The following is a 16,618-nucleotide window of genomic DNA, read 5'->3' as shown; positions in this document are numbered from 1 at the left end:
GTGATTAGTAATTGGTTTACCCTACACTCTCATTGTGTCATTTGGTAATGCCTTTTACACATATTACCACACTCGACTCAGGTGCAAGTATGTACTTCTCCATCACAGTTATTGAAGTAAGAGTGTCTTTTTGGAAAAGGCTCGCCTCGCAGATAATATGTACTTGATTATATGCTAGTTCTGTTCCATATCGTCTTTTGGATGATATGAATATACGGTTAGGTACAATGGGAAGCATGATTGGGCATGGTGAAAAGTATTCATTGGTTTATTTATTTAATTTGTTATTCATGACTTAGTCTTTTTCCTCGTTGAATGTTATTTAATCTGATGGGATTATTACGGATTAACACTTCTCTTTCGTCTTACGTGCAGAAAGTAATTTGCTTGAGATTAGGTATAACTTTCAATGCGTATCATTCACTCCTCTTTTCTATCGTCCAAACCCTCGTGCACGTATTTGCGAAAGAGAAGTGATAACCCAATTCCTTATGGGCTCAATGTGGGAAATCTCAAAAAATGACCCAAGATATTGTCCATTACAACAATGTTAATTTAGGTCCGTAAGTGGGTTCGGATATCTGACTTGTATATATATATATATATATATATATATATATATATATATATATATATATATATATATATATATATATGTTCGACAAATGGATGATGCCAAGTCTGCAAAGATAGATCATCATCAAGCCCTACTGCAACCTCCTCGTGGTGTCGAACGGTAACAGGTCAAGCTGGCCAACTGCAGAGGGCGACAAGAATAGGCAATGGCAAACCATTCTTGTAACTTTGCCGAGTTAACTGCATGAATAAGTCCAAAAAGTTAAACGGTGACAGCGTAAAGGGGAGCATGTTTTCACGGAAGACTGCTGCCTCGCTCGGTTGGGAGCGTGATGTTCGTCAGGTCACACCGAACCGTCAGCCAGTTACTAGGCGAAATAAATTTAACAAATGTGACAAAACCAAAATTGGGACATGGAATGTCAGGACCTGTGCCCAAAAAGGTAAACTAAACAACATTCTAAAAGAAATGAAACGGCTCCAAATAAATATTCTTGGCCTGGCAGAGATGAGATGGAAAGAGCAGGGAACCATGTCAAAACAAGAAAACAACATGACATATAAGATCATATGGAGTGGTGGAACCTCTTTCCAAAAAGGAGTAGGGATGATCTTAGACCAAAAATCAACCAAATTTTACAAAGGGCACGTAGCAATCTCAGACAGAGTTTTGCTGGTTAAGCTAAGAGGACCTGTAGTTGACACCAATATTATTCAAGTTTATGCACCAACAGAAGAGGCGACAGATGCAGATATGACAGAGTTTTACCATTCACTAGACAAAGCAAAACGAATGTGTAAATCACAAGAAGTCCTTATGGTAATGGGGGACCTAAATGCTAAGATTGGCAGAGGCAGAGATGGTGACATAATCTGACCACATGGACTCGGAGACAGAAATGAACGAGGAAACATCTGGGCAGATTGGTGTAGAACAAATAAATTAATGATTTCAAACACCTGGTTTCAACAACACCCAAGAAGAACCTGGACATGGCAATCACCAGGGGACAGAGCAAGGAACCAGATAGACTTTATAGCAGTATCATCAAGATTCAGAAATGGCATATTAAATTGCAAAACCTACCCAGGCGCCGATGTAGACAGTGACCATGTCCCAGTTGTTTGTACAGTAAGGATAAAGTTTAAAGCTATTCAGAGAACAGCTGGTAGAATAAAGAGGGATTACAGGTTATGCAAAGACAATGGCATACAAACAAAAATGAGAGAAGAATTTGAAAATGCACTCATGATACAAAGCCAAAGTGAACCTGATAACGAAAAATGTGAAAAACAATTTGATATATTCCAAAAGTGTGTCAAAGCAACTACAGAAAAGCATTTACTAATAGCTCAAACAAACAGCAAAAAGGAATGGATGACAAATGAAATTCTAAACCTATTTGAAGAAAGACGAAAATGCAACAGAGGGTCTGCAGAATACCAAACATTGAACAACCACATTAAATCCAAATGCATCGAGGCACACGAGAACTATCTAGACTGGAAATGCTGCGAAATCGAAAGAGAATACAAACCCAACCCCCAACAAGCTCACCAAAGAATAAAAGAACTATCAGGGAAAAGGAAAAGCAAAGCAGCAGGAAGTTGTATCCAAAACACAAACAAGGGGAACTGCTATTTGAAGAACAACATATAGAAAGCCGATGGGTAGAATACATAGGCGAACTGTACAATGATCCAAATAGAAATGAACCACCACTGAAATTCAAAGAACCATTAAGCGGACCAAACATCACCAAAAGTGAAATTGAACATGCCATGGAACGAATGAAGGATGGTAAAGCAACAGGCCCTGATGAAATATCTGTAGAGGTATTAAAAAGCCTAGGAGATCTAGCAATTGATGAACTTCACATATTATTCAACAATATATACAATACTGGGAAAATTCCAGAAGATCTCTGTAACTCTATTTTCATAGCAATGCCAAAGAAAGCAGGTGCAGTCAGATGCGAAAATTTTAGAACTATAAGTTTAATAAGTCACATCAACAAAATACTGTTGCGTATAATTATCAACAGGCTAAGGAATAAGATTAACCCCGAAATCGCAGAAGAACAATATGGATTCCAACCTGACAGAGGGACAAGGAACGCAATATACCTCCTCCGTGTTTTAAGTGAAAGAGCTATACAGGTTCAGACCCCACTATACCTCTGTTTTGTCGACTACAAAAAAGCTTTTGATAGAGTACGCCACGAAGAAATACTAAAACAACTGCACTCCGTTGGCGCTGATGAGAAAGACCTCAGACTCATGCAAACATTATACTACACCCAGCAGGCATCTATCAAAATCGGAAACTCTACAGGAAATTCCATTCCTATTAAGAAAGGAGTCCGTCAAGGGTGTGTTGCCTCACCAGATCTGTTTAATCTATACCAAGAAACAATCATGAGGGGCATAAATAATATGGAGGGAATAAAAGTAGGAGGTCACAACATAAATAATATAAGATACGCAGACGATACGGTACTCATTGCAACATCAGAAATCCAACTTCAAAAGATTGTTGACAAAGTGGTAGTAGATAGTGAAGCCAAGGGAATGGAAGTGAATATCACCAAAACAGAATGCATGGTAATACAGAAAAACCCCGAAAACAACAACACCTGCAATATAACGATTCACGGCGAGCAGCTTACCAACGTAGAAAGTTTTAAATACCTAGGTTCAATAGTGACAACAGATGGAAGATGTAACCGAGACATACGAGCAAGAATAACTCAAGCCAAACAGGCCTTCATGGACCTGGGAAACATTTTGAAAAACAAACAGATGTCGTTCGGGATTAGATTCCGAGTCTTGAAGTGCTACGTGTGGCCAATCTTGTTCTACGGATGCGAAAGCTGGACTACAAATGCAGAAACACAAAAGAACATTGAAGCTTTTGAAATGTGGTGTTTGAGAAGGATGCAGAGAATATCGTATACCGCACACAAAACGAACGAAGAAGTGCTAAAACAAACATACCAACAAAGGAAACTAATGCCCTTAATAGTGGATCGACAACTATCCTTTTTCGGACACATAGTAAGGAAAGATAAGAATGAATACCTGGCAAGTTGTGGAAAAATACCTGGTAAACGCGCCCGGGGGAGACAAAGAAAAACACTCATAGACCAACTGAAGGGCTTCACCAACCTAACAATCCAAGAGCTGTTTGAAAAAGCAAGAGACAGGGAGGAATGGAGAGAGATAATTCATGCAGTATCCGAAGCCTGGACCAGGCATGGAACCTAGAAGAAGAAGAAGATATATATATATATATATATATATATATATATATATATATATATATATATATATATATATATATATGAGTGTGTGTGTGTGCGTGTGTGTGTGTGTGTGTGTGTGTGTGTGTACACGTCCGTCCAAACTCATGATCTCTGACTGTATTTTGAACATGTTAATAATGACAACCGATTTACTGAATTAATTCCCACATATTATATGACTAATACGTTTTATTTTGTTTTGCTTTAAAAAAAATTAATGAATTGGTTAATTTCTTAATTCAATTTGATTTTGAACATGTTAATAATGGCAACGGATCTACTGAATTAATTCCCCCATATTATATGACTAATATGTTTTATTTTACTTTTACTTTTTTTTTAATGAATTAATTGATTAATTTTTTAATTCAATTTTATTTTATTCTATTTTTTTATTTATCTATTCAATTATTTGTCTGTTCGTTTATTTAATTATGTATCCGTTTATTTATTTATCTTTTAAACATTTTCATTGTCATGAGGATATAATTGTTTCCATGACTTTTATGATTTATAGACTGGTTTATAAATGTTGACAAGTAAAATACAAGTCATCATGATTGTTGTTTTCATTAATATTTCATTATACAATTAATCTTGTACATTTCTGATTCATTCGATCATGAAGAATTTTCAATAATTTCAGTATTTATGATAATAATTTTCGACTTTACATTGCTTATTGATATATTTTTCCTTACATTCAGTTGTGTAAAACTGTCTGTGAATGATAAATACAAGCTATATATGCTATTTTGTAATTATAAATTATTTTATAAGGCATTTAAAGGATAATTCCTTTATTCAGCCTTTAATAAAATAAGATAATATTGTATTATTCAATATGATTTGTCCAGCAATTCGTGATGTGGATTGACAAAAGTTATGGAATACGAGTTGTTGTTTTATTGTTATTATTATCTTATCTTATCTCATCATCATCATCATCATCATCATCATCATCATCATCATCATCATCATCATCATATTCATTATTATTATTATTATTATTATTATTATTATTATTATTATTATTATTATTTTGTATTATTATTATCGCTTTTATTATTACTTTTATTATTATTATTATTATTATTATTATTATCATCATCATCATCATCATCATCATCATCATCACTATCATTAGCATTATTATATTATTACCATTATTAATATCACTGCTATCATTATTAGAATCATTATCATCATAATCACTATCATTATCAAAATTGCGCAAATGCCTTCAATTGCAAATGGTCGTCCAATGAGTTAAAAGTGCAGTGTTCACCTAAGCAATTTATTCATTCTGCAGTAAGATGCTTGGAACACAAGAATAATAATCTCTATACTCGATGACATATCTTCCTTATGAATAAAATTACATTAGTTGACAGCTTTAAAACTCTTCCAAATATTCGAATGTATCTTAATGACTGCACACTGCAACGTGTGAGAACCGTCAACAGAAATAAGCCAGAGGAAATGCTGCCAATGTTGAATTGGAAATCAATAATACACTAGTGTGCTTCTGTCAATATATTTGTTTGGGCCCAAGTCAATAAATTTGTTTGACGGAGGGTTGCTAATGCAGAGGTGCCAACCTTTTACAATTGATACATAGGAGTGGAATACGCGCTCTGCGAAAGCAGAAGTTAAACTTTATTTTTTTTTGTATCTTAATATTTACGACAAAAAAGTCTATAGACTGTTGAATTTTTCATAAAACTTGAGCTTATATCTTTATATATCTAGAGCAAATCCATAAAACGTAATCAAACATAACATGCAGGGCGAGATATGACGCATGTCGGACAATACTACAATTTTGTTTTTGACAGACAAAACGCTATTACAGTCTAAGTACTGGGTTTATACCTGCATGACTCGAACCAAAGATTTACAGGTCCGACAGCGTTTGTCATACCACAAGACCATAAACCTGCACATATGTATAAAAGCAATCTCTATAATTTAATTCAAGTAAGATTGCTGTTGCTTAATGTTTATTACATAACCTGCGTTTTGTTGGGTTTTATTTTCTCTTAATTTTTATGTATTTGTTTCGATTAAGAAATCTCTGCTTCCATTTTTCACATAGCTCTGTTTTAAAAATGTCATGTCAAAGTAGCGATTAATGGCGTTTAAAGATAAGTATCATAAGTTTGAGTTGTGAACTATTAAATTTAGAAGAAAAACAACAACATCGATTTACTTTTTACTTGAGTTCAGATCGGCGTATGATAATCCGAATTGCTGTGGGCCGACGTGCGTTTATTTGCAGCTCATTGTTGTAATGGAAATCTTCAAAAATGACGCAAAATATTGTACATTACAATAGTGTTAAACTAAGCCCATAAGTAGGTTCGGATGTCAGACCTCTAATATGTATACACACCGCTATAGGCTCATTGTTGTTACGAAAATACTCACAAAGTTATGTCACAAAATTTACCGTCATTTGGTAGTTTTTTTGTTTTTTTTTTTAAATGTCTATTAATTTTTAATTATTTACATTTATTTATCTATTTGTTATCTATTAATTAATTATTTTTTATCATATTACATACTTATAATTTAGGTCTATGGCTACAAACCCAATTTATACATGTATTGACCTTTACAACTAAAAGCAAAATGGTTAACCTCCTTTCCCTCAGATTAAAACTTTTTTTTACTGTTAAAAGGGAGAAATAATCATCTTTTCTTTGAGAATGTTACGGTAATAATGCTTTCCTTCATGGCAATATATTTTTCCTCATTGGTGCAATTGATTAATCGAACTGTTTTTTTTTATCTGTTTGCATTTATCTGTTTTCTTATTTGCGTGTTACTTTAAAGATAATAAACAGTAAACATATACAAAATGTTCTCTCCCCCCCCCCACTCCTCCCATATATATATATATATATATATATATATATATATATATATATATAGATATATATATATATATATATAATGAGCCATCGGATATAATACACATTCCACCTTCTCTTCCCAGTTTCTTCCCAGTTTCTTCTTTTTGGGCGTGTGATATTATTTACTGAGGATTGACAACTCAGTATGCATGGAAGAGCTGGGCTACCAAAATTTGTTACTCGACGCTGTGTGCATTTCGCAATTGGTTCACCACACAATTAAATTCACAGTTTGTTATATTCAGAGTTTATTTTGTAATATAGTATATTATTTATGCATTACCACCATGTGCCGTAAGCATTTAATTTTTGGTTGCCAAATAAGAATAATAAATCATGGCTTGGGACATTTCAATGTCGCGAGAATATAGACTGCAAAATATATTAATAGGATCATTTAGTTGAGCAATACTCGATGGATAGATAGACAGATAGACGGGTTGATAGATTGACTGATTGGTTACTGATTGATTGATTTGTGGGTGGATGGATAGATACGTTGATAAAAGATAGACAGATAGTTGTATAGAAAAGTAGATAATCAACTATATTGATGGATTTATATATATATATATATATATATATATATATATATATATATATATATATATATATATATATACCTTATGGGGGGGGGGGGGGTTATATGATAAAGAAACATCATCCCATAAACAACATTGACAGAATATTACCATATTTATTTGGCACAAATCAATCACCCAGGCCCGATATTATTCCTTTATCCAAAGATCGTTTTTTAAACCCCATCTATCATCAATCATCTTTTAATTAATGAGTCTGGCTTTAACCAGTTCACTGCCGAACTCCGGAAAAACTCGTATTTAAAAAATTTGGCCAGAAAACTCGTCCTTCAAATATCGATCGATTTAAATGACTCTCATCTTGGAAAAAAAAAAGTCTCAAATCGGGGACTTCACGAAATCCAAAGTTTGAGAGTTCTTGTCAAGATGAGGGTCAGTTTAATCGATCGATATTTAAGGGACGATTTTTTTTTTCTGGCCAAATTTTTAAATACGAGATTCTCCAGAGCACGCCAGGTGACTGGTTAACGAAGTCTTCGGAGATTTGCCATTCTGTCACCGATAAATTGCGCAAGTCAGGTTGATTTAATATACGGTAAATAATTTTGTCCTAAATTGACATTGCCTTTGCGCATTGGGTATGACACGTTCTTTCAATATTGATATTATCGTGCGGAAGAAAATATAAGAGCTTGAAAAGATCAAAGTGCTTAACAAGGAATGTTTCAGGTTCAAACCCTCTTTCAGCCATTAAGTCATTCAGTCCTCAAGAGCTCATGGAGCGGGAGTTTATACCGGTTACTGTCGCGTTAAACGGGCTGTAGTTATTGTTTATTGTCGATTAAAAATGACGTTAGTCAATCGCAAAGAACTTTCTTCAATATTTACTAGACCCAGCTACCCAGTCCTTTCCAGCTATACAGAGGGGTTAGAAAAAAATATCAACTGCAACTCGGATCGAATCCGTTCCCTTTGCTTGTAAGTGGAGTGCTCTATTACAGAACTATTAGGACCATTCTTCCCCCCCCCCCCCCCACCCCCCACTTTTTCTTCCATTGTTCAGTGAATAATCCAACCAAAAGATTTGTACTCGAAATGTGTTTGGTTATCAGGCATTTTTGTCATTTATTTGAATACCAATCAGCTATCAGCAGAATGTCCTGTCTTGAAACAACGTAAGTCAAGCAACATTCTAGGCGATTAATTTATAGATTACTGACAGTTCTATCAAACTGCATCAGGCGATGTATCTCTTGGTAAGTGAGGAAATGTGCATGCATCACCCCACCCCCAACCCCTTTCCTCCCCATCCATAGAAATAAAATTTACAGGGACTAATATGCAATGACAACAATATGAAATTGATTTCTTTTCATTTTACCTGCTGCGTAGATAAAACAACTTTATGAAGCGCATTGATAATGTGAAATCGTTAAAACTACGTTTATGTCATTATTCATGTATATGAGGAAGTATGAACTGGGTTACAAAATTAAGATATTTTACAAATGCGCATTTCTCGGCAACAAACAGCAATCGAGTCAGGAAAGAACCAAAAACAGCAAATTAAATTTTATATTTTTCTATTCTATTTCTATTTCTTAATTGTCAGGAAGTGACTGTAAAGTTACGTTTTAAATTAATTGTCATAAAGCAAACTATTAAAATTGACATTGCAAATTTCAAAGGAGACCTCTTTTTCAAATTATGCTGTCTGATGTGGATGTACTTAGTGTATTTTTCCACCACGATAATAGCCACAGATGATGGTTGGTTACATATTAGAGAAGCCTCCAAGCGCATAATAGAACATTTCCGATGTTTCTCGAAAAAAAAAAATGGAATACGTGTTGTCTACAGAGTACGACAGAAATGTACGAAATTCAACTTGAACTGCCTAAAGGCATTGGGAATAAACTTTTCAAAAATTTGAACTCCCAAAGATATAGACATGAGATACAATTTCCCCCCCCCCCCCCCCAATTGTTTTTTAAATAAACAAAAACAACCCCAAAACAAAACGTTTACCAAACCTTACAGTCATTCGTCACCACCAATGTTAATGTGGTGATGATCATGGTTATGATGGTGATAACGGTAATAATGATAACGACGATGACCAAAGCAAAACCGATGGTTATTGTCAAATAAAATAGTATTATATAAATTATATAGACACACACACACACACACACACACACACACACACACACACAATAATAACTAAGAGTAGCACTAAAAATTAAAATGAAAACTCACAAGTCATCATCATATAACGATGAAGGACGTCAAAACATGTAGATAACGCTAATCTCCAAGGAGAGTGATCAAATCCATGAACACAACAATATAACTTGTATTGTAATTAATGTTTGCTTGTCGTTCAGATACACAAAGACTAATCAACTTAACCCTCTTCCGCACTAGGACAGGACTGTCCTGGGACAGTCCTGTCCCAAATCTGTAACATATAGAATTTAGAGAAATCTTCCGCACCTATTGGGACGGGACAAAACAGTCCCGTTGTGTCCCAAGCCGTTGTGAAATGCTACAAAATCAACGGGACAGGACTGTCCCAGTCCCGTGTTCATATCGTTTGTGATAGTAGAAAAATATAGCAGACTTCCGCACTAGGACAAAAAAGTCCCAGACTTGGCGGCGCCGTGTCAAAATTGAAATGCCTGTCTTTATTTTCTGCATCCCTCCTCCTCCTCCTCCTCCTCCTCTCCTCCTCCCTACTACTACTACTACTACTACTACTACTACTACTACTACTACTACTACTACTACTACTACTATTACTACTATTACTACTACTACTACTACTACTACTACACTACTACTACTACTACTATTACTACTACTACTACTACTACTACTACTACTACTACTACTACTACTACTACTACTACTATACTGTTGCTTCTGCTGCTGCTAATGCACTAATATATTAATACCTACATCCCTTACATTTTGTATTTATTTCCAATTCCATTGTATTTATTTTCCAACAATAGTCCACACTTTATTTTAGTTCACTGTCTTCTATACTGCATTACATAGTTCCTACCCGCCTCCCCTCTTTTAACATAATTAAGTACGCACCTTTTATACATTTCTATTGCTCTGTTTTAATTCGCGCTTCCTCACAAAGTAGCATACAATTTCCTGCCCATCAATGTTTTTGTTTATGCATCTTAACAACGCCACTACCACATTATCTCATTCGTCTGTAGTTTTTAATTCATCATGTGTTGTTGATGAAGGGGAAACCCGAAACGTCCATTTTATCTGTTTTCGTATATTAAACTGAAGCTTACATTCAATTTCACAGTTATGATTTATTTATTTATTTCAATTCTGAATATAAAAAAGCAAGAACAAATCAAAAAATAATTCTATGTGATGAAACCACGTACAGAAGGCATAGCAACATAAACATTTTCGGCAATTTAAAAACGTATGTTTATAAATATAATTTAAGAAGTGTCACACTTTGTGACACAGCAGTAACGTGTCTAAAACCGGTCGCACATCTATTCGGTACCTTGTGGGATCAATTATCTTTATCGTTATTTATTTCGGGAATTCTCAATGAAAATATTTTTAAGTAAGTCCTTCTGAGCCACTTGGACTCATTGTAAGACAAAGTAACTCCTTTAGAGCCTTGTAGCCAATGGTGCAGGAGTTATTCCGGTTTCAATAGCGTGAAGCGGACAATTAACGTATTTGTTTGAAAACCTTTGAACAGGACGCTAGTCTATCGCAGATTACTATCCCAGCTTGACAGGTACCCTTTTACACCTGAATGGAGTGAGTGACTGGAGTAAATTTTCTTGCTCTAGAAAGTACAAAATGGCTTCGGTCGGAATCGAACACAGAACCTCTGAGTCCAGAGTACAACGCGCTAACCATGGGCCATCTTGCCTCCTAAGCTTATAAATCCGGAACTTATCCATGTTGCTGTAGCGTTGAGCAGACAGATAACAGTTTAAAATTTAAAAAAATAAAATTCCCTTTTTCATCCCATAGGGGAAATTTTTCTCGAGGGTCTATTCCAAGGGAAGACTGGAATAACCCAGGCGTCGGCCGCAATGCACCGCCGCAAATTGACCTAGGGCGAGGTATAACCCAGGCGTTAGCCGCAGTGCAGCGCCGCAAATTGAGCTAGGCGAGGTGACTTACTCAAGGCAACGAAGCAAAGACCGTACCACCGAGCCATGCTGACTTTCTATTATCCTCTTGAATGATGCTAGTCCGTCAAAGATTACTTTCATCAGCGAACTGGTACTCATTTGCACCTGGGTAAAATGAGGTGATTCCAAGAGAGTCATTTTAAGATAAGATCGGAGATCACTATAGAGTCAACGGAATTGACCCTTGAGCAATCTTTGGGTCATTATAGGATGCACCCAATATTGTTTTCTCTTTCAATTTGTCTTTTTATCCCACGTAGTAAAGCACAGAAATATGCAACCTCTATTTCATCCATTACTAGTAGTAGTAGTAGTAGTAGTAGTAGTAGTAGTAGTAGTAGTAGTAGTAGTAGTAGTAGTAGTAGCAGTAGTAGTTTTAGTAGTAGAAGTAGTGGTAGAAGAGGTGGTAGTTGTAGTGTGGTAGTAGTAGTAGTAGTAGTAGTAGTAGTAGTAGTAGTAGTAGTAGTAGTAGTAGTAGTAGTAGTAGTAGTAGTTGTTGTTGTGTGTAGATGTAGTAGTCGTAATAGTAGAAGTAGTGAGTAGTAGTAGTAGTAGTAGTAGAGTAGTATGTAGTAGTAGTATAGTAAGTAGTTGTGTTGTTGTTGTGTGTAGTAGCAGCAGCAATAATATTACTCTTGATCTTATGTAAACAAATCCCATTGTACAGTGTAAAAAATCATTATCGTCATGTCGTATCTTATGTTGATTCATAAAATGTGAATTATTAGAGTTGTACTAAGGAATTATTTTTTAAATTATTAATTTATAATTCAAACTATTAAATAACTAATCTATTAATTAGAAGATTTTACATTATTATTATCACCATTATAATTATCATTATTATCATTATTATTATCATTATATTATTATTATTATTATTATTATTATTATTATTATTATTATTATTATTATTATATATTATTATTATTATTATATTATTATTATTATTATCATCATTATTATTATTATTATTATATTACTATTATTATCATTATTACTATCATTGTTTGCCTTGCTTTATTATTGATTTTATTTACTTGATTTGTTGATGAAAATATTATATTCTTGTATGAGTTATATTGACAATTGCCTACTAATAAACTTTTGAATCTTGTAAAAAAAAAAAAAAATAATGCATTCGCGCAGGTGTGTCCCGGGACAGTCCTGTCCTAGTGCGGAACCCCTTTTGAATAGAAGTTTTCTCCAGTAGGACAGGACAAATTTGTCCTGGGACAGTTTTGTCCTAGTGCGGAAGGAGTCTTACAAGTAATTGGGCATTATGGTCATTGGTAGCCTACCTGTCACCACCTAACCCTGATACAACACACACACACACACACACACACACACACACACACACTTACACAATACACATACACTCACACATGCATGCTTACGAACACACCAAACAAACCTACCCCGTTAATCCCCAGTCACGGACAAGCGGGCTAGCCCATTAGCACCAGTATGCCAGAATTCACTCTCATTACGATGACATAAAGCCAAAGGTATTCTAAAGAAATCAATTAAAATATAAATAATATTTTTATGGCCACCATTTAGTGCTCGTAAATCAGTTTTTAACATCACCATTAGCAATACAATTCAGATTGACAATTTGATACTTTCCATTGATATAAGATAAACCCTATACGAATCAAGTGCATAAAGAGCGTGACTTTTCCTCTCATAACAGAGATAATAATTTCTTGGCTACATTGCTTCGTATTAACAGATTCTCATAAAAGTGACAGGCCTAATCCTTCAGAACTGTCGTACTATGGGGGAAAAAACATTTTTAAAATTTTGGCCAGAAAATACCAAGAAGGACTCGCAGGTTTTAGAGTCTTTGACAAGATGGTCATTTTAATAGATCGATAATTGAAGGAAGTGTTGATGTTGGCTTGAGACTCCTTGTAAAGCGCTTTGAGCAAGAATATTGCATCTATACAAATGCTCAAATCACAAATATATTATATATTTAAAAAGCGTTTTGCCAGATTTAGCCCTTCCTCTGAGTAATCCTTCATGTATTGTATACGGTTTACCCGTTCTCACCATTATGAATAAATAATCTCATAACGACAGAGATAAACTCAACATTACATTATGTTAGCCTTGATAGTTATTAAAACGCTAAATTTTGAGATGATTATATAGCTCAATATCCACTAGACGCGCTCAAAACTTTTTTACAAAGGATCATGACGCCTCTATTGCAATTTGTTTTGGAAAAAAAAGACAACGTTCTTACCATATCTGCTAGGTATTCATTTTACACCCGAGTGCGGCGAGAGAGATTGAGTCCAAGGACTCAACTTTGCGCCGTCCTGGGAACGAGCCTCGACCTGCTGATTGGAAGGTGAGTGTCATATCACAAAGCCGCATGTTTGTTACTCGCGGTCTCAACACGGTATATTGTCGGGTATATAATCTGATATTGAATATAATAAAATTGTATAATATAATAATATAAATATTCTCATCTTGCGAAATCCCAGGTTTGAGAGTTTTTGCCAAGATGAGAATCATTTTAATCGATGGATATTTCAAGTTCGAGTTTTCTGGCCAAAGTTTGAATACGTGTTTATCCAGAGTACAGCAGAATAAATAAATGTCTTCATTAAGGGGAATGAGTTTTGTTTCTCAGACTTCAAATAATATATATTCTCTAATACTTATCAATTCGACTTGAAAAAGTCACCAGATTGAGGCAATGGGTCACATTTTAGAGATTGATACAGAATCGATCAGACAGGATTATAGAAAAGTCAATTTAGTCATCCATGTGGGTAATTGTTTTTCTCTTGGGCCTAACTCGAGAAAAGACCGAGATAATTTATTTAGACGCCAACCACAATGCAGTGACGTATCTTTCATTTGATACTTATTGACAAGTTGTTAGGTCTTCCTAATTGATATAATGTATTTAGAGTAAAAGGTTTCTGGTCAAGATGAAAAAAACATGTTTTGACGACGTTAGAATTGACGGAGCACCCATCTTCCACGCAACAAGATCTGATTTGAGAGACCTGTACTTATATACAGGTCTGATAACCCTCATTGAAGTGGGCTCATTGTTGTTGCACTGCAAATACTCTCAAACAGAAGCAACAATGTTAATTAAGTCAAACCCATCATTGCGTTTACTTATCCCGACCTGCTAATTGTGCACGTCGGATTTGAGTGATAAGTGCCTTACCCTGGACAGATCACATTGGGTGTATCAGGTTTGCCATAGAATTACCCTTGAAGTGAACAACAACAACAAAATTTCTACTCTTTGTGAATAAAGATAATAAAAATGTATACTTCCATCTGGCAGACAATCAAACATAGCCTACGTGGGGATGATCTATACCTTTCCATGTGCTCGAGGTTATTAGTTATATGCAAAATGTGCCCAAAGTGACCCACATAGTGAAAACTGTTCACAGTTTTCGAAATTTCTTACATCACAATAGGTATTTTGTTCAGCTTGACTCATGAGTAGGTTTGCAAATTTTCAGAATCAAAGTAGTGTCTTTACATTTATTAAGAAATATCCAATCGTTGGACAACAACAAAGCATGACTCGGTTGGACGAAAACCTTAGTATAGATCGCTCCCATTAGAATTGGTTGCTTTTGGCATGATCTACTCACATTTTGTGAACTGAAATAGGGAACAATAGTGTGATGTCAAAATACTGATTCCAATCTCATTGGAAGTGTGAAATCAGTCATTCGGAGAACTGGATAATACATTGTGTAACTGATCTTCTGGTTTCAGAGTGATGGCATCTTATTTTCTAGCCAAAATAAATGCTAGTCGTCAATAAAGATAATCCATCCTCGCTCTTTTCCACCCCGTAATCATAAGAAACTGCCTATCAATCCTGCTACCAAAATAGTTATGATTTGATATGTAACCTGGTTACACATTTCCAATGAGTTTTGAATCGGAATAGAGGAAGGTTTGATGTCATGGCTTCTGCCATTCATTGGGATTGAAGGTGTCCTATTGGTTTTATGCCTTGAAGCAAAAGCTCACCAGCTCTGTCAATCAGATCGAGCAGACACACACACACACACACACGCGCGCGCGCGCGCTTGCCCACAGACACACACACACACACACCGTTTATCGTCTGATTTATAGAATTTAGTGACAACTAATCACTCACCTGACGGTCTAAAAACAACAACAAAGAGCTGAGTCACTTCATATTCATTCTCTCTATAGATCTTTCCCAAACACTAAATTAATTCTGATCACATTATTGGTTTATAACCAACCGACGTGCTGATTACAGGTCTGATAACCGGACGCAATTATGGGCTTGATTTAACATTGTTGTAATGGACAAAATTTTACGTTGGTTTGGGAGTATTTCCATTACAGCAATCATCCCATAACAATTTGGGTGATCAGACCTGCAAATTAGTACACGTCGTTACCAACCTAAATGATGTTGTCCTGAATCATGGTACTTACCTCTCCTATTTCACCCTGATACTACAAACAATCCATGAACTATGAACCGAACAGAAATCATTTAACACACGACTGCTCCAGACAGTAAATTAATCCATGGAGACAGATTACTTTATTCGTCTGAGACAAATCCAAAGCATTACAGCCTTTTTTTTTTTTTTTTCGAAACGCGGATTAATTAACAGTAATCGAAAAACAACTCGTACTTTTCCTACATGACTAACATGGTGAGAAATAAATTATATAAGACAAAGACTCAAACAACGTTTTACTTCCAAGTTGGATTTAGACTACAGTTATTTTTAACTCCAGACCAAATTCCACAGTGCGTGCATACCTTCTGGTTTATTACATTTATTGATCTCGAATCTCAATGAATCAGCTACAAGTGATCAACATTCATTTAGTATGGATACATGAATAACTCAATCGATTCAATATCATTATATTCATACACTACAACTATAAGCCGTGTTTAATAATTGAAGGCTGAAAGAAAGACGAGGTCCATTCATTGAGACCATGACTAATCCTCGCCGAGAGCCAATATAAACCACTGTGAAATGCATAATATTAATGAAGTCTTTCCAGATAATACGCCC

The 16,618-nt window shown here is 35.1% G+C and overlaps 1 protein-coding gene across 2 annotated transcripts in view; it reads right to left on the bottom strand.

Moving 5' to 3' along the window:
• Positions 1-16,391, bottom strand: part of LOC144968468 (uncharacterized) — a 35,657-nt gene extending 19,266 nt beyond the window's left edge. The window contains exon 1 of one of the 2 annotated variants that reach the window (XM_078906870.1): positions 16,017-16,391. The gene's annotated coding sequence lies outside the window, so the exon portion shown is untranslated. Of the gene's footprint in view, positions 1-9,600; positions 9,942-16,016 lie in introns of those variants that run through there. The other variant, XM_078906871.1, reaches the window with a different exon arrangement.
• Between the last annotated feature and the right edge of the window lie 227 nt (positions 16,392-16,618).

Source organism: Berghia stephanieae, chromosome 3 (genome assembly GCF_034508935.2).
Source record: "Berghia stephanieae isolate SIO BIC M18660-M18661 chromosome 3, UCSD_Bste_1.3, whole genome shotgun sequence".
In the NCBI taxonomy this organism is placed as follows: domain Eukaryota; kingdom Metazoa; phylum Mollusca; class Gastropoda; order Nudibranchia; family Aeolidiidae; genus Berghia; species Berghia stephanieae.
The sequence above is the reverse complement of the archived record's forward strand: the minus strand, read 5'-3'. Positions and strand labels throughout refer to the sequence as shown.